Here is a 24,479-nt window from a genome sequence, read left to right on the forward strand (position 1 = left end):
TTGAAGGAGTACGGGATATTGCAAGGGCCGTCAAGGAATGGATGCAGGGCATTAAAGAAAGAGGAGAGTGAATCTTCAAGGATCTGCGCGAAATGGCCCTCCACAAGGAAGCCATTGTTGTCAAAATGTGTAAGCTGAAGAAAGAATGCTATAACATTCATGAGGCGATGGCCAAGAATTTGCCCCTCGTTAGGGCTCTATTTTGGACCTGTTCTCAGATCCCTGTTGCTGATGCTATCCTAAATCCTTATAGTGTCAGTACCTTCAAAGACTGGTATTGGACCCTGTTGTGTGAATCGCACACCCATCCCCGTCTTGGATAGGGACCCCCCAGTTTGTGCCTTTCTGTCCTTGCGGAAGAGGAAGGGGATATGAAGGGTCAAGTGCCGCTAAAACCAAATTCGGCCTCTAGGGCCATATTGCGAACTTAAAACTCCCCAATTCTCGCAAAATCACCTAAATGTGAAGAAAGAGTTAAGGCCTGCAATGACAAGATTTGAATGAATGACGATTTTCGCCAGCTGGGAAAGGAGGAGCGAATTTCCTTGCAAAATGCCAAGGTTGACAAACTCGCCCAAGTGCCCAAGCTCGCACTTCTTGAGGAAAAAGTTTAAAATCGCCAAAATGCTCAGGAGGGGCGAATTTCGGACTTTCAGGCCAAAATGAGAGAAAAGTGAAAAGTTGGCAAAAGTGCCAAAAGGTCCGAAATTCACTTAAGTTGGCAAAAGTGCCAAAAGGTCCGAAATTTGCTAAAGTTGGCAAAAGTGCCAAAAGGTCCGAAATTCACTTAAGTTGGCAAAATTGCCAAAAGGTCCGAAATTTGCAAAAGTTGGCAAAAGTGCCAAAAGGTCCGAAATTCACTTAAGTTGGCAAAAGTGCCAAAAGGTCCAAAATTTGCAAAAGTTGGCAAAAGTGCCGAAAGGTCCGAAATTCACTTAAGTTGGCAAAAGTACCAAAAGGTCCGAAATTTGCAAAAGTTGGCAAAAGTGCCAAAAGGGCCGAATTTGGACCTTTAAGTGAAAATGTGAAAAGTGAAAAGTTAGCAAAAGTGCCAAAAGGGCCGAATTTGGACCTTTAAGTGAAAATGTGAAAAAGTGAAAGTTAGCAAAACACTCCAAAACCCCAAAGTTTGCAAAAGTGCCCAAGATCCCAAAAATCACCATTAAGGGGTGAAAATGTCAAAGTTTTTAAAACTTTTCGAATGCCGCTGTTGCCCGAAATTGCCAGGAACAACTAAATTCGCGGAAGGAGTAAAAGCATTAAAACTTGGGAAATTTTCAAATGATCCTCCAGGCGTTAAATTTTAATATTTGTTAAATTAAATTAATTCATTTTTCAAATTGATTTATTAAAATGAAATTGATCGTTCGTAGGTCGCAGGACGTCATTAGAGAACCAGGAGAAAGACCTAAAACGCAAATCGAAGAAGGATCGCAATCAATGCCAGGCGTTGAAGACTGGAAAAGAAAAAAGATGTGGAAACGCGCTGCAGGAGCGTGTTGACGTGTATTTTGTACACAGCCTAACACAGAATAAAATACCTAAGGGTATCTTATCCTCTCTTGAGAAAAAGTCTCTAACTACTGAAGATTCGCATAAAGGATCAGTTAGGATGACTCCAAGGTTCCTTTTAGTAGGGTCTCTACATGTGGATAAGCTCGCCGTGGTATGATGTGATTTGCTGGAATCACAAGGGGACTTACATTTGATGATTGAACTTCCGATCTGCTTTGCTGGAACACAGGCTCTTACTAACTTAGATTAAAAAAAGGGAAAAAGGAAGGGGGTGAAGAGAGGATCTAATCCTAATACTAAGAATGTAGGAGCAATGATTTGATTTTTGATGAAACTCCAACTAGGTCTTGTTTTGACATCAATGGAACATCTACACAAGGCTAGTGCGATCTTCTAAGGGAAGCTTTATGATGTTCAAATCATCACCACAGGCATAGACACCATCAAGTTGATGCATATCAATGAAGAAGCGACAAATTGAAATTGAGCTTAGGCTGAATGATTCCAGTTGACTACGCAAGGCAAGTCTGCAATCAACAAACTGCTAGCAGTATGGATGTACGAATTCCACCATTAATCAATCACATTTCCTCCATTCATCTAATCATCTACCATCTAGGATTGAAGACTCAACAAGAAACCATGCAAATTGCAAGAAACGACACACTTCACCATTACTTCAATGAAAATGGAGTTTGTTTACAATCAATGGCAACAATTTCTTGCCTTGTCCTCCTATTCTACTCTAATTACTATTCTATCAACTATATTCTAACTCTTCCAACTATTTACATGCTATCTCTAACTTATTGCTAATTAACCTTTACAAATGAAATGCCTGGGCTTATATAGTGCCCACAATACAATTTGATGGCTTAGATCAATTCAAGATCAATGGCCAAGATTTTACAATGAAAACCCTAATTAGGGTTTGTTACAACCATTACATAACATTTAATGCTTGACCAATGACAAAATTGTATTGCTTGGACACATGTCCCTTCTAGAAAAATCAACCAATGGATAGCCGGGGTAGGTACATCGGAGTTTGTGCCACCTTCCATGAGTTAAGTACATTGAATCTGGACATGCTGAGGTGGACCTCACTGATTGGAGAAATGATGACTAGGACGCCACCTCATTTGACACTTGTTTGATACTCAATTTGGTAGTGTTGAGAAGTTATCTTTGATTAACTCTTCTAAAATTATTTGCTTCTTCAACGAGCCCTTGTTCTAACTCCTTGTGTCCTTGATGTGCAGGAAGATGATGTACCTCGCCTTGGAACGCTGGATTGAAAGAGGTCGCCCTTGTCTTGGCTTGATCGTCCTGGCGAAGACCGTCCTGGCGAAGACTGTCCTTGATCCGGCTTGATTTTCCTTGAAGAGATCTCCATTTGATGCCTACACAACATTTCAAAATTAGTACCATGATTTGCAACGTGGAAATATAGACTAGAAAGAGGATTTAAGTTTTAAATTAGGAAACCTCATGATAAATCATTGAATTATCATTTCCTAAATTTACGAAGCCACTTGAGATTGAAAATTCAAAATTCAAAATTGAGACTAGGAGAATCTCGCCATACCTCCACTTGGGAATTAACTCTAAAATGCAAAACAAGAAATTCGCTTAGGCAAAAATTGAAATTTGGTGACTTCAACGTGATCTCTCTCAAGCTAGCAACTTCACCACCTTTGGGGGAGGGTCTTCAACGTCTTTGATGTAGCCTTAGCAAGTTTGCACAACTCAAACTTTAAGTTCGTATCTCCTTGGATAATATCTACGCCACCTTTGGATATATATTCGCACCACCTTGCTTGGAATGAAATTCGCACTTCTCTAAACATAATTCGCACTTTTTCCTTCAAGATCGCATGTAAGAATTGATAAATGATAATGTGAAAATAATGATTTTCACTCTCCCTTTATAGCGCTCACCTCACCATTCACCCCCAAGGCCGACTTGTGTAAAAATAAGGCAATTTAAATGATTTTTAATAAGTAATAAAGGCCGACCTCCATATTTAAGCGCTCCCTTTGATTTTTAATAAATTAATAATTAATTATTAATCAAATGCCTTTGTTTTTAAATTATCAAATTCGATTTTTTAAAGGCAAAATAATTAATAAATGTTAAGCGCAATATTTAAATGCTAATTTAATAGGATTTTCAAACTTATCGATCTTAGCATTTAAAATAAATTTAAAAAAATGTTTGCTTGAGCGCCAAATTATTTTGAAAATGAAGTATACGTACCTCATCGCCCTGGTCCCTTGGAGAGGGACAGGAGCGATCCATTACTTTGGTCATGATTCTTGCAATTTTGACGTTCAAAGTCTTCATCTCCACGTTGAATTCGCCATTTTCGTTGGGTCCTTCGAGTTTGAGTGACTTGCTTGTGTGAACGAATGCCTTTTATAACCATTATCGCCCTGGTCCCTTGGAGAGGAACAGGAGCGATCTGGATGTTTTCACTTAGATCTTGCATCTTTAATCTCCAATTTTCATCATAAGGCGAATAATAACATTATTTCTTCATTCTATGCTTGTTTCACTTGACTTCTACAAGGCGTTTTTGACGTTTGGAGGATCATCGCCCTGGTCCCTTGGAGAGGGACAGGAGCGATCTATGTGTTTTCTCCATTTCAAGCTTAAATTGGTAACATCTTAACGTTCACCTCCTTTGTATCGCCTTCCAAATGATGTTTTAAACCTTGTGCAACTTTGTCTTGACGTGATCTTCAACGGATAACAAGTGACTTAACAAATATCGCCCTGGTCCCTTGGAGAGGGACAGGAGCGATCCTTGTGTCTTGGTCTAAATTCGCCACCTTTCAATCTTTTTTCTTCATTCATTGCCTTCCAAATAACGTCCTTGATCTTGTTCAACCTTGCTTTGACATGCATTTGAAGGAAGATGAAGGTTTTTAATAAGAATCGCTTTGGTCCTTGTCCAAAGGACAGGAGCGATATAGCTTCTTGGTACAAATTGGTGATCGTTTGACGTTTGAAGCCTTTGGTATATCACCTTCGAAGGACGCCTTAGATCTTTTACCACCTTGCAAAACCTTGACTTGGCATGAATTTTACATGAATTGGCAAATATAATCAATATCGCTCTGGTCCCTTCCTGAGGGACAGGAGCGAACTTCAAGATTTTGAGCTTGTCCTTGTCTTCTTCAACTTGTAATTGCTTTCAACGCGTAAAATGAAGTCCCTTTGATCCCCTTGGATACTTGATGTTTGATAAACTTTCAAAATTTAGAGCTTCATGAGGATTTCGCTCTGGTCCCTTGGAGAGGGACAGGAGCGAACCTAGGTTTTTAAGTGCAAATCCTTCATTTTGGCGATCCTTGTAACTTTGTGCTTGATTGAGACGCTTCGAAATGTCCTTGCCACCTCTCTCCTTGACTTGGAGTGGTTTGAATTTGAGGAAAAGGCAACATAACTAAGATATCACCCTGGTCCCTTGGAGAGGGACAGGAGCGAATTTGCACTTGTAGTCTCCATCACACTTCGCCAGCTTCCAAATTTATCTTCAACGGTCTCGTAATGTCCCCTTTCATTCATCCATGCCTTGGAATTCATTGTAACTTGGCAAGAAATTTGTCTAAGACAAAAATCGCTCTGGTCCCTTGGAGAGGGACAGGAGCGAACTTGGGCATTTGGGTCCCTTGTTGACGTTTGATAATCTTCAATTTGTCTTCAATGGGTTCAATTCATCTCCTTTCTTGCCTTCAAACATAAAACTTGCTTGATCTTTGCCCAGATCGTACCTTATGAAGAATTTCGCTCTGGTCCTTCAGTGAGGGACAGGAGCGAATTTGACCCTCTAGGCAAAAACTTCATCATTTCATTGTTTTTGATCAAGTCTGGATGCTCTATCATGCTCATTTCGTCCTTCACCATGCCTTTGATGTCTTAATTCGTTCAAACACGGTCAGGAATAGCTCAAATAAGTATTATCGCCCTAGTCCCTTGGAGAGGGATAGGAGCGAAATTCGCTCTGGATCCTCAGTGAAGGACAGGAGCGAAATTTGACTTTTCGAACTCTCTATCAGGATAATCCTTCTATGTTTCTTCTTTCTTATACTTTAAGTTATATTCCATATATATTTTCAGGATGTTTGAGAGTGGTTTCAGACCTCCAGGAGTTATATTGCAAAATCTAGTTTTTGGAGGTTTTTTAGTTTCCAGACTTAGTCAAATTTCAGGATCAGGACATTCCAGACTTAGCCAAATTTCAGGATCAGGACCTCACTCAAGTCGGACTTGCTTATCCATGTGATCCCCGGGCGATACTCAAAATGCAAAGGCTAGCTAACAAAACCCTAAAAAACCTAAAGAACAAACCCTAAAAAAGCAAAAAACATGGGTCCCCATTTGCAATGGGGCGATGTGTGAAAACGTCACAACAGAGCGCGAGAGCAACCAAACATTGGGAACCGTGTCACTGAACAAAGATGAAGTCCACCACCGGGACCAAAGACCAAAGAACACTCTGAATGCTGCAAGTTTATGCCTTCTCGAGAAAAAGCACACAGCTGGATTTAATTCCAGGAATTCAATTTCTAAATAGCTGAAATTGTTTTATTGTAAAACTACTTGTAGGTCCCACTCAGATATTTTGAAAGAAAGGAGAAACAAGTCAGTTGTGGACAGTTATGTCCAACTACCGGATAGACTCAAATTGAAGCCAAATAGTGGCAAGTAGTTGAGATTGTGGTTGAATGGATGAGTGAGAATTTAATGGGCATGGGTTAAGGCTGCCAGCTTCTGGAAGGCAGATCAGGACCCTTGGATGCAGTCCATCCTGGCCTCTAATTCAAAATTGTAAAACTATAAAAGGCAAAGGCCTTTCTTTTGTAAAAGGTTAGATAATTAGAGATTGTTGGATAGTTAGACTCTGGTGAGAGAGTTAGATTTTAGAGTTAGAATAGGTTAGATTTTAAGCAATAGCATAGAGATGCTGCAGAAATTGTTGTAATAGGCAGCTGAAATCAATATATAAACATTGATTTGGTGTTTATTGTCTTGTTTTCATCCTGTTTGCATGGTTTCTTTCAGCATTTTAGATAGATCTTTCTATTTTGGGTGTGCGGGTATTTGATAGATTCAGGCTCATACCATTGAGGATATACTGATTGTGTATCCTTTTGTATGGTTAACCTGAGCCTTTAATTGTGCTTAGTTCAATTGCAGGTGTCCGTCTGAGCTGCGCCAGAATTGGGTGCTTAGCCATGCGTCTCCAGTCTAAAAATCTTCCAAGTCCCTTTGAAGATTGCACCGTTCCTACAAGGTTGTGAGCTATTCTGGCCAAGCAGGAATTGGTTATGTTGAATCCGTCTACTCGCATACCCGTGTTGTTAGTTTTAGATCTCCTAACCCTTTCCTTTTGCTCTTTATTACGTAATTCAAGAATCATAGCAGACTAGCTTGTTGCAAATCGTAAGTCCCCTTGTGTTCCCAGCAAATCACATCGACCACTGAGTAATCCCGCAGTCAAGACCTGACAATCAAAACCTTGAGGTCGTCCCCTTTGATCAAACAAAAAACAGCATTAGAGATTTCCTTACCTCAAGAGAGGATAGGATACTCATTGAGTACATTCTATTCTGCGTTGGCCGGATGAAGTCGCAAGTTCAGCGATTTCAGACACGTCAATAGACCCTCAGCATGAAGGACGACATGAGGGATAATATCAATAAAATGCATGATAAGTGCGATGACACTTTATCAAATGTGAAGGACCTTGGTGAGAGGATCCTCAAATCCATGGTTTCTGGTTAGAAAAACGGTATGGAGGATAGTGAGGTGCAACTGCTGTGGGAGGACCGGCTCAGTCCCAAGGTCGCATACTCCATAGGGGATCTAGATTTTGCTTCTGAGCTTCAAGCAGACATATCATGTTTTGAAAATCACAAGTCATACTGAAGAGAGGAGCTGGAGAATTTGGATGGCCTCCTACAAGGTATCCATTACAAAATGTTCAATCCACCTATACCGCCAATGACCAAATTATTCAAGTTATGCTTGAGATTTCAGGACTACGTTCGGGTAGAAAGTGCAGCTGATTGGGATATCTAGGGAGAGTATTTGCATGACAAAGTCGAGTTCATAACCGAGGAATCTAGGGCTGGAAAAGAGAAAGTGCTTTCCTAAAGTGCTTTTTTCTTTTAAATTTTCAAAAAGTGCACTTTTTGGCCAAAGGGTCATATTTGACTTCCAAGTCAACTATAAATGTAAACTCCTTGTGTGTGCACCTTTTTGATTTATTTTGGATAAGTTTTAATTACCTTTTTGATAGTTATTGCCCCCTTTAGGGTAGTTGCTGATATTTACCCTCCATTTATGGGTATGGGTACTCTTTTGTAAAGGATGAATCTGGGCCGCTTTTTTAGATTAAATCTTGGCCATTCATCCATTTTTAAAGCCTATTTAAAGGGGACTGGTTTTCCCTCATTTTTTAAGAAGTTCATGGATTGTTATTGAAGCTCTGGTGAAATCTACAGGATTTAATGCAAAGTTAAGACTATTTCAAGTTTCCTTGTGAGTGCATGGTCTCCTTCATTAATTTAGAATTTTCAGTTATGTTTCTTTCATTTCTCTATAGCATTTTCTAGATAAACATCTGATAGAATCCTCGCTGTTCATACCATTAAAGAATGGCTGATTCTCTTTCCTTCTGCATGGTTACTCTGAACCTTTTATATGCTCAATTCGGTTATTGAATGCTCAGTGAATGAATGTTAAAGTTCTGATGTTGTATTTGATAGCATGAAAACTCAATTTTCCCTTGAAGATTGCACTAGATTGATGCAAGTATTGTGCTTAAATGGCTAGTAATGCTTAGTCTAGTTATTTGGAGGTGTCTATCTGTTTTCTGAATATGCTATCCTAGTTAAATAATTTAGATTTTATGTACCTCTCTTTCCCTATCCCTCTTTTTTCCTTTTTTACCAAGAAGAATCCTCAGTCCTGCTGAAACAGTATCATGCAACCGAAACCAATCGATAAACGAGACTGTTAAAGTTTTAGGGAACTCATCCAGCAATTGCCTATTTTACCGTAAGTCCCCTTGTGTTCTTAGCAAGAACACATCAAACCACCAAGTAATCCCGCAGTCAAGACCTGACAATCAAAACCTTGAGGTCGTCCCCTTTGATCAAATGAAAAACAGCATTAGGGATTTCCTTATCTCAAGAGAGGATAGGATACTCAGCGAGTACATTCTATTCTGCATTGGCCGGATGGAGTCTGCAGCAATGTGGCTTTAGACACGTCAACACTTCCTATTTGGCATTTTTCTGATGATGGCGAGATGATTAAATGGCTTTTTTATAGGTTGACTTCCATTTGCTGGGCGACTTTCCTCTTCTTGCTGCTGTGATCCTTAAGGAAAGTCCAAATGTCTTTTTATACCCTGAATTTCTATCTTCCAAGCTATGATTAGGGTTTTTGGTACCGCATCTCCTTCACAATATCCAACAATAATCTAACACTTGTATATTACTCACTTAGTATAGTGGCCAGCTCTACTAAATGAACCCTGAAATCCATTCGCCCCAACACAATGACAAATTCATGAAACTCTACAAATTAATTGAAGCTAGCAAATCTTCAATTAATTTGTTCCACAAATTTTGTTTAAATTTATATCCAACTAACTCTTTGCACCTGCAATAATACTTTATTCTCCAACGTGACACCTAACTTTGAATCCTGCCCAAATTCAGCTCTGAATCTTTTCTGGACAAACAGTGACTTTGAATGAATCACACTATTGGGTATGGAGGATTTTTTTACCATCGAAACTAATCTCACCTTAGGTGGTTTTGTCTAAGGCGGAAGAGAAGAACAATGTCCAATCTCATAGAGAAAATAGAGTTTCATAAAATATTCCCAATGAACTTTTTCTCCTCTAATTTTCCTTTTATAAGCATTTTTGGAACTTTTTGGAAATTATAATTTATAATTATCTTTTAATAATAAACCTTCAGGTCCAAACAAATGACTTTATTTTATTATTTACTTTTTTGGCACCTAAGTCACACAAAATTCACCTTTATAAATAATTAATTTTAGTTGTCTTTTAATTCACATTTCAACTAATTTTTTTAATATTTATAATTATTTTTCACACGTCGGCCCAAAGTTGTGGAAAATACAAAAATAACCCAAAAGTGAAATTCAAATGCACCAACATACTTTGAAGCTCACTAGATAACCAACTTAATGAAAATCAGTACTTTCCCAAAATAGCATATTTCTCCAAGAAGTGTGGAAAGCACCTGGAATGTCAAAACTATTCTTGGAAAGAACCAATGGACTCATCTTGACCCTTGTAAGACAATGTCACTATTTGGAATGTCAAAACTATTCTTGGAAAGAACCAATAGACTCATCTTGACCCTTGGAAGACAATGTCACTATTTGAACTCCATTCCAGAAAAGGATGACACTCTTCAACATAACAAATCTGTTTGGTATTTTTGGAATTTATAGTTTACAACAACTATACTCGACAAGCTCAAAATTTTCGACTTGGCAAAAACTTGTCAACTCAAACCATGAGGAAGGGTTGGAAGATTTTGAAAAATGAGAACCATGAGGAAGGGCTGGTAGATTTTGAAGAACCTCAACAATAAGGGGGATGGGAAGAGAAAATGCATGGTATTATAACCTAAAAAGAGTTTGAAAAACATGTTTTAACCAATGTTTTACTTGCATTGACTTTTTTACCCACTTTTTTCCTACGTTTGTAAAAACTCACAAGTTCAAACTTGTAAACAAACTTGTAAAAACTTGTGTAGTAAAATAAATAGAGAGTACTCGGCAACTCAATGGGTACTTGCAGAGTATGTAAACTATAACAATAACAATTCTTGAATTTATAGCATTTCTATATGTAACATTCATCAATCAATAACTTTTGCAAAGAGAAGTTGTTTTGTGCAATTGGAGCTGCAAGATTTAATTCTGTGGTAACTATTTGTGAAAATTTGTTGAAACACTATTCGGTACAAATTGTTTGATGAAATTCCCATGGATGTGATTTCTATAAACAATATTATGAATCTATGGTGGATTTATGGTTTTAAATTCTAGTAGCAACAACGATCAATATTTGCACTCACAAATACCTCTATTTGATCATATGCAAAGTGTTTGATGAAATGCTTGCTTAGCAAAACTTGCTAAAAATTGCTCATTTTGGTAGAATATTTTGGGACAATATATTCAATGGAACCTATTTCAAATGTCTAACTAAAACTGCAGCATTTTTTTGCAAGTATGCACTAAACTCCTCAAACATTGGCTTCAGTCTCCCTTGTTTCTGCAAAGCCACTCTAATAAACACTGAAAAATCATCAAAATATTTTTTGTTTTTATCTCTATAGTTCCTGACTATTGGCTATAATCATATGGAAATTTGATGCCCAATATTTGTTTCAAAGATAAACCACTAACATCTTCAACAAATGTACTGTCCCCATTTTGGGGTTCTCTTGCAGTGCAGTTGGTTTTGGCCTTCTCAATGGGCGTCTGTCTTGCCCGAGGGGTTAATTGATGTTTCCAATGAGCTTAGATGGTTTGAAGGACTCATATGCCACTTTTTGGGGTGATTGTTAGCTTCTGGTGTGCTCTCCAAGAATCTTGGAGGCCAACTATTTATAGAAAGTCACCTGGTTGGCTTCATTTGTCGTTACTCATCATCAGGATCACTGCAGTGTGATCAATTTTTAATTTCAATTTTTAATTCCAATGCATTTCAGCAATTTTCACAAAAATGGCATATTAATGGCTTATTTTAATTATTTTTACTAAGGATGCTAAAAGTATATTAAAATATTTTACAAGAACCTTAGTGTTATAGCTCGTTGAAATTTGGGCAAAAAGTTTTAAATCATGGGTGCATCATACTAGGACATTGTGTGTCAAATTTTCATTATTTTGATGAAAAGATCTTTTTTGGAGCTGGAGTTTAAATTAATAAAGTGAATTTTAAATTGGCGTTTTCCGGAAGTTGGAAGGAAAAAGTATAAAAGGGAGTTGAGGGGCTCATTTGGCATTATCATGCAGATTATTATTTTCTTCTTTGGTGAAAACCTTGGGGTTTTGGGAATTGAACCTTGTTAGATTCAGCCTTTTGTAGGACGAAAACTCTTCTAAAGAAGATTGGCTATGGTGGTGAGAGGTCCACCCTCGTCCATGTAGTGAGATGTACTTAGAATATTAGCTCGGGCATTAAGAGACAATTGATTTGCAGGGATGACCATAGATTGATTTGAGAGTCTATAGATATGAAGTTTTTATGAAAAGGAGTCCTTGGTTGATTAAAGGTTTTTAGGATTTAAATAAATGAAGATATTCAAGTTTGGTGTTGGCCATAGAATTTTTAAATCTTTGCAGTGTTGAATGACTTTGACCACTGATCAAAAAAGAAAAGAAAGTATAAGTTTTTTTTGAGAGACATTAGATGAGACAGAAGGAACAAGAATAAGGAATTCAGAAAAAGACAATGTTTTTGGTATTTGACATGGCCTTCATACTTGTATTGCTGAAGGCATGAGTTTTTAATTACTAGATTTTTCCATGCACTATAGTCCCAAGGGTGAAGTCGTGGCTGAAAAAGACTTAAGTGTTGAATTAAATCAGAATTGGATCTCTTTTTTGAGTTTTTGCTGGGTGTAGAAAATCCAAGCCAGTCGATCTGCTTGCTTGTGTGAAAAGATATGTTATCCACATGAATTTCTACTGTTGCGTGTCATTCTCTTAAGCTGGTCAAACTTCAGAAAGGATGGAGCACATATTTAGTGCTGTGTAAGAGGTCAACACTGCTGATAAGATCGTGGACATATCACTTCTTGCTGGGCATTTGGATCTAATCCTTTAGCTGGGCAAAATTATTGCTGGCCACCAATAACTTTTCTCCTTGGGGATGTGTGAGTGATATTCATGATGGGTTTAAACTAGAAGGTAGTCTCCAGCTATGCCGCCTCCTCATTCAGCTATGCCGCCTCCTCATTCATTCAGATGTTGCAATCTTGCTAATCTTAGGATATTTACAAGGTTCTGTTAAGTGTTGTGTTTCTTGGGAGTCGATTTGGCATTAGGATTGAGAATAGTGCATCAAGCTGAGCATATCCTCTTGAATCTGTTGTTGTTCATAAACCTGGACACCTGTGTACTTCAGAATGAAATGGAGGATGCTTAATTGCTTTAGTCCTGTGCATAATTAACTTTGCAATTGAATAAGGTAAGAAAACAGTCATTTTCCTGTTAATTACTGAATTTTAATTTGTAATCTGATTTCTGTCAGCAGTATTCTTCTGTGGAAATGCATATGTTTATTCCACTTGGACTTCGCAAATTGTGACATCTAAGTGTGCAACACAATATGAATGTTAAAAGAAGTTAATGCAAGATGAAAATATACATACTAGAAACAAAAACATGCAAACTGTTTGTATAAATGCCTTTCCATCAAACTTGTGAAGGAAAGTGGAAAATCTGGTATAGACTCAGCAGGGGTTCTTTCAAACATTTCAAAATACAAACATTGGCAAGTAAACTTAACATATGAATTCTAATCTCAAACATTTAGTGGGATAAGAAGAGCAAAAAATTGGTTTCAAAACAGGGGCACTTCCTTACAACAAATTCACCACCCATGTTATGCAAATGAGAAGTTGACTGCTTACCCAAAGCTATGATGGAATATTGGGAACTGAGAGCTTCCCTTCTTTTAGCTGAAATTCGATGAGGTAGAGTGTGAGGAATATTGTTCAACTTCACCTCTTTCCCCTCATGTTGAAAATTTAACTCCATTGTCTGATATTTTTGAGAAATTTCACCCAATGATTATAACCATCAGACTCCAAGAACTCTGTCAGAAGTCCCACCTATTTCTATAACATAAAAATCATCACAAGTTTTATGCTCACCAATGAGTATGTTGAGTTTGCTTATCTTCTTCTTGAAAAGCACACAGAAAATATTGTTGGGGGGGTGGGGGGTGAATCAGTATTTTAAACTTTTAAATGCACAAAACCACATGAAATATAGAGGGAGCAAACATCAAGATGTAAACACTAAATTTCACGTGGAAAACCCTTTTGGGTAAAAAACCATGACACATCAATAGCTTTCACTTATCAAATGAGCACCAACTTCGTTCAGCTTTTTATAATAGATATCAGACTGAAATCAATAGTAGCAATTGCACAAATTAATCTTCATGCCATACACTTCAAATCTGTCTAGCTAGAATCAGATTATATTGGCATGACAATACTTATCAGAGCTCAATACAATATAAAGATTGTAATTTGACAGTCCCAAAGAATACGACAAAGCCTAGCACTCACGACATGAAGCAAAGGTCTTTATCCACTTGTATGGCAACCATCCAAAGTGGAATTGCTCCTTAAATGGTCAAGAATCAGTAAAATGCCCAATATGAAAACCCAGGATATCGTCAATCACCAAAATGCACAAGGAATACAAGTGGCTCTTGAGCATCATTTGCTCCAAATTCTGTGATCTTATTATCGCTGAGTATAATTCATCTTTGTAGCAAGTTCTCATGAGAGCACCTACTCCAACACGACAATAAAATATTTCCACGGGCAACTAATAGCATGATAAAATGAAGCTACACCAATATAAGAGATTGACAAATAACCTTCAGAACATTTTCAGTGAAATAAAGAAGTAGACCGCATGATCCTGAAATAGACACCCCCATAAAGTCTTTTGGCAAACTGCTTTTCTTACCCAACAAAAAAATGACTTGTCAAAAGCACGATAGGAAAAAAAATGTTCCAAACACAAGGTAGACTAAGATTTGCCGCCTCACTCACAAAGATTTTAATTACTCTGCAAGCCATCGAACCTCTTAAAAAAAACGTTACAAATTTGCTAACGTTAAATTTCGTTGTTGCACACAGAGGATAAGGATAAAATCGTTTTAAATAAAATTGCCAGATATACGTTTAGCCACCACTAACAAAACTATTGCATCCCATAAAACATGGCTTTCCTTTTTTAACGACATATTTGGAAGAGTCAACCATCAAAAGATGATGTGGCAGAAAACTTGACTAAGCGAGTGAAGTGGACAAGCTGCCAGTTCAAGAAGACACCCAAGTAGCACAAGCACACAACCAAGTAGCTCAACCAGGCAACCAAGTAGCTCAACTAGGTAGCCAAGTAGCTCAAGCACACAACCAAGTAGCTGATGAAAATCTGATGAATAATTAGCAGCTTCACTAGTATTTCATTCCAATTCTCTTTTCAACAAACCTTTGACATTGATGACTAAATATTCAACACTTCTTGTATGGGATCATAAATCCATCAACTACTACAACATCAAAGCCTTTGAATTCTTTCGCATGCGGATCCTTTTTACCACTAAGCCCTCATCAATGTAATTGTGAGAAGTTCAACCATCAAGAAGTACTATGACTCTACGTCCACACAAAACTTCTTGGAATCTGAAGGGATTATACCTTGGTGTGCTAGAAAGAGAAGCAAGTGTACTTCCTTTAGTAACATTATCCTTGAGACTCTCAGATGTAATGTGGAGTGTACAAATAGTTGTCAAGGAAAATCAACATCACAAGAAATTTATGGGGAAACTTATAAGAAGATCAACTATCATACTCCCAACTTCCTCGTACAACAGTTTCAGATTGCACCCGTACGACAGTTTCATTTTGCACTTGTACGACAGTCTCATCTTGCACCCATACGGATTCCTTACTATTCCATACAATGGTAGTTTGTTTCATTCTACAACATATGGCGGTGGCATGCAACCATACAATCATGTCCATTGAATTCCGTATGACTTCATTGGAATTGTTTCCACGTACAACAAGGTGGTCATTTCCACATAAAGCAAGTTGTTCCCAAATCCGTATGGCAATTTGGCATCTTGGCCTCTTGGCATTTGTCCCGTATGGCATAACTATCTTGTACAGCATAACTATTCCGTATGACATTTTCCGTATGGCGGCTTGAGCTCACACATTAGTCCGTACTTCCTTCATGCCACGTACGACTCTTCACAACGATCTTTGTCTTCACCATACAGTGTATGGACTGCATGACGGAATTCACTCTTGTCGTACGGTGTACAGACCCTCCCAACTAACAGATGGACCTTGGTGTACAGTGTACGATATTCTTCAACTCTACCATATGGCATCTAGAGTAGAAGCCTTGTACGACGCTCTTCAACTCTACTGTACGGCATACACAAGGACTCAAGGGCATGCCCATCAGTTTCATTGTATGGTGTATAGAGGACAATTTTGGTTTTGCCGTACGGTGTTTGGCAACCCTACATCAAGTAGTCCGTACAAGTAAGGGGTCTGGTACATTGTGTGAATCACTTAGCAGTGGCATGGCGGCACCTTGGCAGGAGTGTAGTGTGGTCAAGCCATTGGGTGTGGCAGTTACGACATCATAAGTTCATTCCTCTAGGGCTTCAACAACTTCTACATAATTTTGACATGAAATCTCTATTTTCTGGCTTCTTCAACATTATTCTTGGTATCTTAAAATATCAGAAAAATGATGTGCGCTGCCCTGGGACCCTGCAAGGGACACTGCCCCTCGACCCCACTAGGGGCGTTGCCCCTTGACCCCGTTGGGGGCTTGCCCTCAAACCCCCATTTGATTTGGCAGGTACACGACAAGTCGAGGTTGTCTAGTCTAAGTCATTGTCTACACTCTTGTCATTAATCTTCTCGGATATTACTTGATGTTTACTTGTCTGGAAGACGACTTTTTCTTTTTGGTAGATGATGTAGTCGGCATAAAATGCCTATTGTTATGTTTGATAATATTTGTTATCTGCCAATGTATTAATTATGTGTATTAAGCAGGTTGTCACTCTCGGGTGGTTAATGTGTTGGTTGGTTGATGGTTGTGTTCCTCTCAGCAATCATTGGGTCCCTTAAATATGTTGTGTTCTGCGAAGGAAGGGAGTATGGTATAGTCGTATCAATTGTAATCCTTGGCCGACCGTCTCTGGTCTTCTTTGTAATAATTGTATGTGTGAATAAAGATATATTTTACTGTTGTGGTTGGTATGCATTGTCATGTATATTATTATGTCTTGTAGTTAATTTATTAGATATAGCTGCAAACAATCTTAATTCTTTCTCAAAATTTTTGGATCTAAAGTTTCTTCCTCTTCATTAGAAACCACATCAACATAATGTATCTTCCCTTTCCAAGGTATCATTGATCCAAGATTCACAATTCCCTAAATTGGAAACATAGTTTCTTGTCTTCCTTCTAAGTTCTTTCCTCGATTCGTTTTCCTTACATGTCTGGGATGGTAAACTCCTTTGAGGGTGAATATGAGGCTCTTCTTTTTGAAAATGCTTCTTTTTCTATCTTGCATGCAAAACCTTTGAGTTAAATTTGCCCTTTTGGGTAGAAAATTCCATATTTTTGTGCTCTTCTTATTGCATCATGTAGAGTGGGTGGGTCATATGCCTTTGCCCAACAACGTAGTGGTTTGGACAACCCTTCAATAAAAAGGACTATCAACCTCTTTGAAATATTGAGTACAATAACTGGCAATATTTGAATCTCTGGCACGTAAGCATCCACTGTTCCATGCTACAAATGGGCTAAAAGTGTATTGCTAGATCCTTCTTTTCAAATTTGTCTATAAGTAGCTGGTTGAATTCCATAGAGGAGTTCGAGGTTATGACCCTTTGTCAACATCCCATGATACCACCATTCCTATGCATTACCATCCAAGTCCAAAGTGGCATACTTGATAGCCTCTTTCTTAAACATAGGGTTCAATGAAAAGTAAGTGTCAAGTTTTTGAACCCATGATTTAGCTATACATTTGGAGACATCGAAAGGGGGATTAGAGAGCTTACCCAACCTCTTTTGTAAATCCTGTCTAATAGGGCCACTATCTCTTTTGGGTCTATTTCTTAGTTTCAGTTGACAAAAATCTTGTAAGGTCATGGTGGCATGAAATTTGGCACCTAATGACTCATACTTGCGTAACCAATCCACAGAGCCATCTTCTGCATCTTGCTGATTTCATCCTCTTGCAATTGCATTCTAGAGAAAAGTAGGCATTAGAGGTCTAGTGGTTGTCCCACTAACTGCCTTAGAATTATTATTAATAGGTATATTGGTGTTACTGGCTTCTTTGTTGTTCCCTTGATTGCCATTGTTGCGCCTATTGTTCTGATTGGCATTCATATTTTGCATCATCTATGTCATCAATTGAACTAACTGCTATTGTTTTCTAGCAAAATCATTCAAAATTTGGTGCTTCCCTTATTTTGGTCTCTTCCATCTTCTTGAAACTCCACCGAACAAATTTGCAATAGAACTTCCTCTTCAATTTCTGGTTGTTCTAGTGGATTGTTAGCCCTTCTTCCAAAATAGTATCAATGTGAACCCTTTGGCTGCGTAAGAAACTTCTATTTGTAAAAAGTGCCTCAAATTCTCACTTGCTGGCAGGATACTTCAATCTGATACCATTGTAATAACCTTTTTTGGATTTTTTGTGATTTGAAATGTTCATTTACTTGTTTGCAATATTCTCTTTCAGCTGTTGCAAAGTATTTGATAAAATTTGTATGCATATAACAATCCAGATATGATACTACTTCTTTGCAAATAAGATTTTTAACAACCACATGAATTTTCTACAAATTTCAGAATTCAAATTACAAATGTTTTGTTGTAGAAACAGATAAGTTCAATAATTTTGACCTCATGAGATACTCAGACTGCTGAACACAAATAGGAGAGTTAAACTATGATTGATCTCCAATCTTTAATAGTTCGCTGGAATGACAATGCATAAGCAAGTATCTATCCCAATGGCAAGTTATCATTGACTTTGTTAGCAAAATAACACTGCTGTAGGTCAAACTATCCACCAAACTTGTGCTGGGTGTTAAAACTCCTTACCACGTCATCTTAGCCTAATGCGACCCCTTTGAAGCCCCATAGAGGATGAAGGCTGGTGTGACTTCCTATTTGATGTTTTGCTTTGGATGATGAGATGATTAAACGGCTTTTTCATGCAGGTTAACTTCTATTTGCTGGACGATTTTCCTCTATTTGCTATTGCAACCCTTCAGAAAAGTCCAAATGTTTTCTATTCCTTGTGTTTCTACCTTCCAAGCTGCGATTAGGGTTTTTGGTACCACATCTCCTTCAGCACATCTAGTAGTAATCCAATGTCTTTATGTTACTTAGTATGGCAGCCAACTTTGCTAAATGAACCCAAAAATCCATTTGCCCAAACACAATGACAAATTCTTGAAACTCTACAAACTGATTTTTGCTAGCAAAATTTCAATTAATGCCTGCAAATCTTTGTTGAATTTATATCTAGCTAACTCTTTGAACTTGAAATAATATTTTATTCTCCAAAATGAAGTCTAACAATGGATGCTGCCTAAATCCACCTCTAAATCTTTTTTGCATAGACTGTAACCTTGAATGAATCACATAGTATTTGCTAGGGATGAATCTTAACCACTGAAACTAATCTTACTTTAGGGTTTTGTCTAAGGTGGAAGAGATGAGCAATGTCCAATTTCACAGAGAAAATAGAGTTTCATAAAATATTCCCAATGAGCTTCTTCTTCTCCAATTTCCCTTTTATAAGCACTTTTGGAGCCTTTCAAAAATTATGATTTCAAATTATTTTTTAATAATAAACCTTCAACTCCAAATAAGTGGCTTCATTTTATTATTTACTTTTCTAGCACCTAAGTCACTTAAAATTCACCTTTATGAATAAATAATATAATTTCCCTTTTAATTCATCTTTTGACAAATTAAATATTATTTTTTTATTATTTTAATTATTTTCCACACATCCACCCAAAGTTGTAGAAAATACAAAAATAACCGAAAAGTGAATTCTGAATGCGCTAACATACTTTGAAGCTCATTGGATAACCAACTTAATGAAAAATGGTACTTTCCAAAAATAGGATACTTCTCCAAGAAGTGTGGAAAGCACTTGAAATGTCAAAACTGCGCTTTGAAAGAATCAACGACTCATCTTGATCCCTAGAACACTATACTAATATTTGAACTCCATTTTGAAAAGAATGGCATTTTCCAAGAAAGTTAGAGCTTCCAAAGATGTTGGAGATGCCACAAAAGGGTACATTACAATTTCAGGTATAGATATATTTTTTAATGATATTAACTCTTAGCAGTGGAAATATATTTGATGTGTTTTCAGAGTTTCAGAACGCAATTTATAAATTACGTTGTTTTATACTTTAAAGATTTTGATTATACATTATCTTTTAGTTCAAAATCAAATAGTTAAATGAGAGTAAGATTGAGCTACATGAAAAAGCATAAATTTTGGGAGTCTTTTAGGATCAATTGAGCATAACTTATTTGAATTTAAAATAAAAAAGTTCAATCAGCCAATGCAATGCAGATAATGTGAGTGTATTCTACAATAGTACAAAGAATTCATTTGAGGTGTCAGTATGCATAGAACCGAATGGTGCACTCAATTCTCTCTATATATGTTCTTGGCATTCTGTTTAATGTGCAATCTCATGCAGAAAAAACAACTTAAGTTTTCTAATTTCAAGGAGTGCCCCTTACATGTAAAAATATTATGGAAAATAACCATCACAATATGATCATTTGATATATTTCTTTTCCTCTCCAGCCTTTCAATCATACTTATGAGACTTGGTTCGGACTTGGCAAGCTGATTTTATACTCGGACTTGAACTTGGCACCCAAACTCGGCAAATTGAAAAACCAAGTTTAAGGATTTAAAACTTGTTTCAAGCACCCTTTAATAAATAAACCTTTAAGACACAATAACATCATCAAATAGAAGCTAATTTGATCACATACACACGTATACATCCACCATGTAAGTATAAACACAAATTTTAGCCGAAGGAAATAACACACTTGATATATAAATATTGTCAAATGTATACAATTACAAAACTCATGGAATATGAAATCCATGGCATCAAAACAATTATCAAAACCAAAGTTTGAAAACTCAGACTCGGTAGCCCAAAATAGGACTTAGAGAAAGTTGTATTACTCATCCCAACATCACAAGAAGTCGTGTGCTAGCGTCTAAGATAGGTCGTAGATGATGATATAGCCATGATATTTGCTTGTGTCTCAATGACTGGTGTATATATTCATGAGAGGAATTTATTATTAAATTTTTCTTGAAACCTTAAAGATTGCATGTTTTGTTGACAAGCTCATTAACAAATAGGAATGGATAAGTAAAAAGATAAATGGTTATGTTCTATTTGACCTTATTTAGGATACTAATAGATAAAATTCTTATATGAGTTGTCTATGCAAGGCATGATTGATACATTTTGCATTATGAAAATGGCATTTCTTGCCAACTATGACCTAACTTGTATTTAATAGTACAAGGACTATAGCATGGGAACTTTGCCTATGGTAGTCCTTGCATACTAAACAAGTTGTCCAATGTATGAAACAAGATAATCCTTGATTGTGGCTTTGATTGTGAAGATGCAAAGATTTGCAACAAGGGATATGTATTTTTGTAGATTTTTTATGATCATGATTCATCATTGGCCTATTACTTGCTTAGATTTATAGTTCGACGGGGTTTTAGGGACAACAACAAAATGGGGTTGAGGGGTAGCACCCCTTGTAGGGGTCTAGGGGGTAGCATATCAAACTTATCTACAAGATCTAAACATATTTGGACATTGAAATAAAAATGCTGGACTCTAATTACCAAACTTGCAAACCATGGAAGTAATGCAACAAGCCTTAGTCTATTATATCAAAAAAATTCCTTATACTCTTCTTCAATGTATAAATTATATTAATTTTATTCCCTGTAATTATCAAGTGGGATGAGTGAATTTGATGTGTGATCATTTGGGAATGGAGATTTATGGGGATCTCCATATATCTTCCAAATTTTGGTCCAAAGTGTGCATGGGCTTGGAGAGTTATGTGGCTCTCCAATGATCTCCCAAAAAGTATTAGCACCAATGGTTGTACCAATCAATCCTATGATGTGAACATTTTTGTTACACCAAACTAATTTCTTCTATTGTGTCTTTGGCTTAGGGGTGAGTCCATAAAGATGAGGCAAGATTTGAGTCACTCGTAATTAAGATGCCTTTTTGCCAAGACTCATAACTGTCCTTAGAATAATTACGAAAGGGTGTGTTGCATAACCCCTGATTATTTACAATGACACACTCCTCAAATGATTAAATTAGAGATCACAACATATTATGTAGTTGAATTTAAGTGATCTGAACCAAAAAGAACTTTCCCAAGTGCCAACATGTCCATTAAATGTTGCTTTATGAAAATTCTTCGATAAATTCCAAAAAATAATTTTTAACTTTTCTGTTTTTCCAAAATGCTTGATTTGTCTCTTTTGGTTTGTTTGTTTTGCAGTATTCTATCAATGAATAACTACTGATCAAAATCTTTATTTTCTAAAAAAGATTTGTTTTTTTATAAAAATCATAGAAATATTATTCAAATAATAATTGAAAAATCTACATGGTCAAAAAAGGAACCTAGAATTAATTTTTCCACAGCTTAGAGGTAGGTTGGGTTGTTGACTTCTTGGTTTAAATTTTCTTTTCTTTATCTACTGCCTACGACCCTTGGTTTGCATTAAATCTACTGACTTTAATTCCTTCAATAGGCTCTCCTTAGATAGTGCATTAGACCCAAACAAAATTGCAATAATTTCAAACTATTATGATGTGCTCCCATGGAAGTTGAAATGCCTACTATTCTCAGGGCTGGGTTCCCTTGATAGTTGAGTAAAGTTGCCTGAAGATAATTGCCCTACAGAGGGGGATAAGGCCCAATGCTGATGCAGAGGTTTATTCATTGGCAAAGGGAGATTTGTTTAGTCAAGCGAGGTATGAGCAGTTCTGTCTTAGTTGGCCATTCAAAGTGATTCTATTTCGAGCCAGCCCTCTACCAGTTCCTTCCATTGCTCCTTCCCACCCACCATATAGGGCTGCTCTGGTCTTTTTTAATATGGAATTCCTCATGTACTGCTGCGACCCATCCTTGTGCTTTTATTTAATCTTAATACATGGATGGGACCCATGCATGGAGCAAATTCCCAATTAATAAACTTCAGTCCTCTTGCAGTGGCCTCAAATAGATTCCTCTCTTTTTTGTTTTATTTTTTATTTTTATTGTCTTTTCCAACAACTTGGTGGTGACTCCTTAACTTTTAGTAGCTTCTATCCGTTCCAAAACCTGTAATCACCTTCTCTTCCTTTATTTCCCATGCCCCTTCAAACTCTTTGAAATTTTTGACCCTGTTTGACCCTGATGTCGCCCTTAAAGGACTGTGATCTCCAATTTAGAGGCAGCTTGGAGATTAAAAAAGGGTGCAGCTGATCTAGTAAATAATCTCTAAATAATTTGTATTCTTCAGCACTTCCACGTAGGTCTTATGCACCTATACAACCTACCTTTGGATTTTCAAATGGTATTGCTGGAAAGGAAACCAGTAATAAAATAAACTTTCTGATTTATTCAAAATTAATAGAACCTACAAATCGTGTAAAACTTATGTATGTATGTATGTGTATCTTTGTTTTATTTGAAAATTCTGATCTGCCTGAACTTGTAAGTTCCATTGAACCTCAAATTTTGCTACTGAATGAAGCCAACTTGATTGAAACCAAAAGATTGTTGCCTTCCAATTTTCAGAGATCCAAGAGAGTTTTTGTCTTCAAGGAAAACTGTTGAACCAAAGTTTTCCACAAGGGTTTTTGGAAATTATGCAACGATAGAATGCCTTTGCCTTTTCGAATACTTTCTTTTTTTATACTTTTCCCAGCCAACCATAAAAGTAATTGTAATTGAAAATTACTATTTATTTTATTTTGAATATCTACCTTTATTTTTTACTTAGTAATTTTTAGTTGCTTGTTGGCCCCATTTAATAATAATAATAATAATAATAATAATAATAATAAATTGTCATTTTCCAACTTTTAACTTAGGCACTTTTTGGACACTTAATAAATTATTATTATATTATTCCTTTGCAAATCTTCACTTAGACTATGGGAATAAAGGTAGGCTTTGGGTCCGTTGATTCAAGTCAATTCAAAAAAAGGGACATTACATCTGCCCCTCCCAAAATTGCTTGCCCTCAAGCAATTGTAAGCTGGGATGCTCAAGAATATTTGCATCCTCCCAAGTGGCATCTTTGGTAGGAAGATCTTTCAAATATTCTATGATCGTCATGTTCCTCAATTTCTTTTTGCTCACATCCAAACCATTCTAGGTACCAATGTCAGTTTGCCTTCATCATCTACGGGAGGCAACTCAGTACGACTAGCACGCTGCCCCAATACTTCTTGTTCAGACCCGCAACTTCAATTTGTTGATAACCAAACTGTTGTTTACTGTTTCTAAGTACTTTCTGCAGTAGTACAGACCTGTTTGACCACCATACCAGTGAGAAATCAAGTGTTGCACACCTGCAACTGCTCCAATATGCTTTATCAAAGGTACTTTCTTTGTTGGGCATTTGACCATATTGATTATCTAAGTTATTTGGCATCATTTTGGGATATCATAGCAGTTTACTTTGTATCAACACCTTTATCAGCAGTTAATCAATGATAATATTGCATATGGACTAACATTGTAATGCTTCGGATGGTCATAGCATAAAAAATTATCTCTTTCATGCATTCCAAATGGTAATGCTGGAGATAAATAAACATGTTTTTGTGGGGAATGTTTTGGTAGGACTCCTTTCAAAGTCACCCATGCAAAGTAAGTGACCATTAGAGCTCATGAGTTAGTATCTAGTAGGCTAAGGGTGAAATTATATCACCAATTGGCATTATCATTGTAAGCCTTGAATGATTTGTGGAGTCAGCTCTTCTAAATC

General features: G+C 36.9%; 1 protein-coding gene across 3 annotated transcripts in view; it reads left to right on the forward strand.

Moving 5' to 3' along the window:
- The window catches only part of LOC131046360 (cytochrome P450 97B2, chloroplastic), a 250,436-nt gene that overhangs the window by 147,438 nt on the left and 78,519 nt on the right, over positions 1–24,479 (forward strand). The window lies entirely within an intron of this gene.

The sequence above is a fragment of the Cryptomeria japonica genome, chromosome 8 (genome assembly GCF_030272615.1).
Source record: "Cryptomeria japonica chromosome 8, Sugi_1.0, whole genome shotgun sequence".
Classification (NCBI taxonomy): Eukaryota; Viridiplantae; Streptophyta; class Pinopsida; order Cupressales; family Cupressaceae; genus Cryptomeria; species Cryptomeria japonica.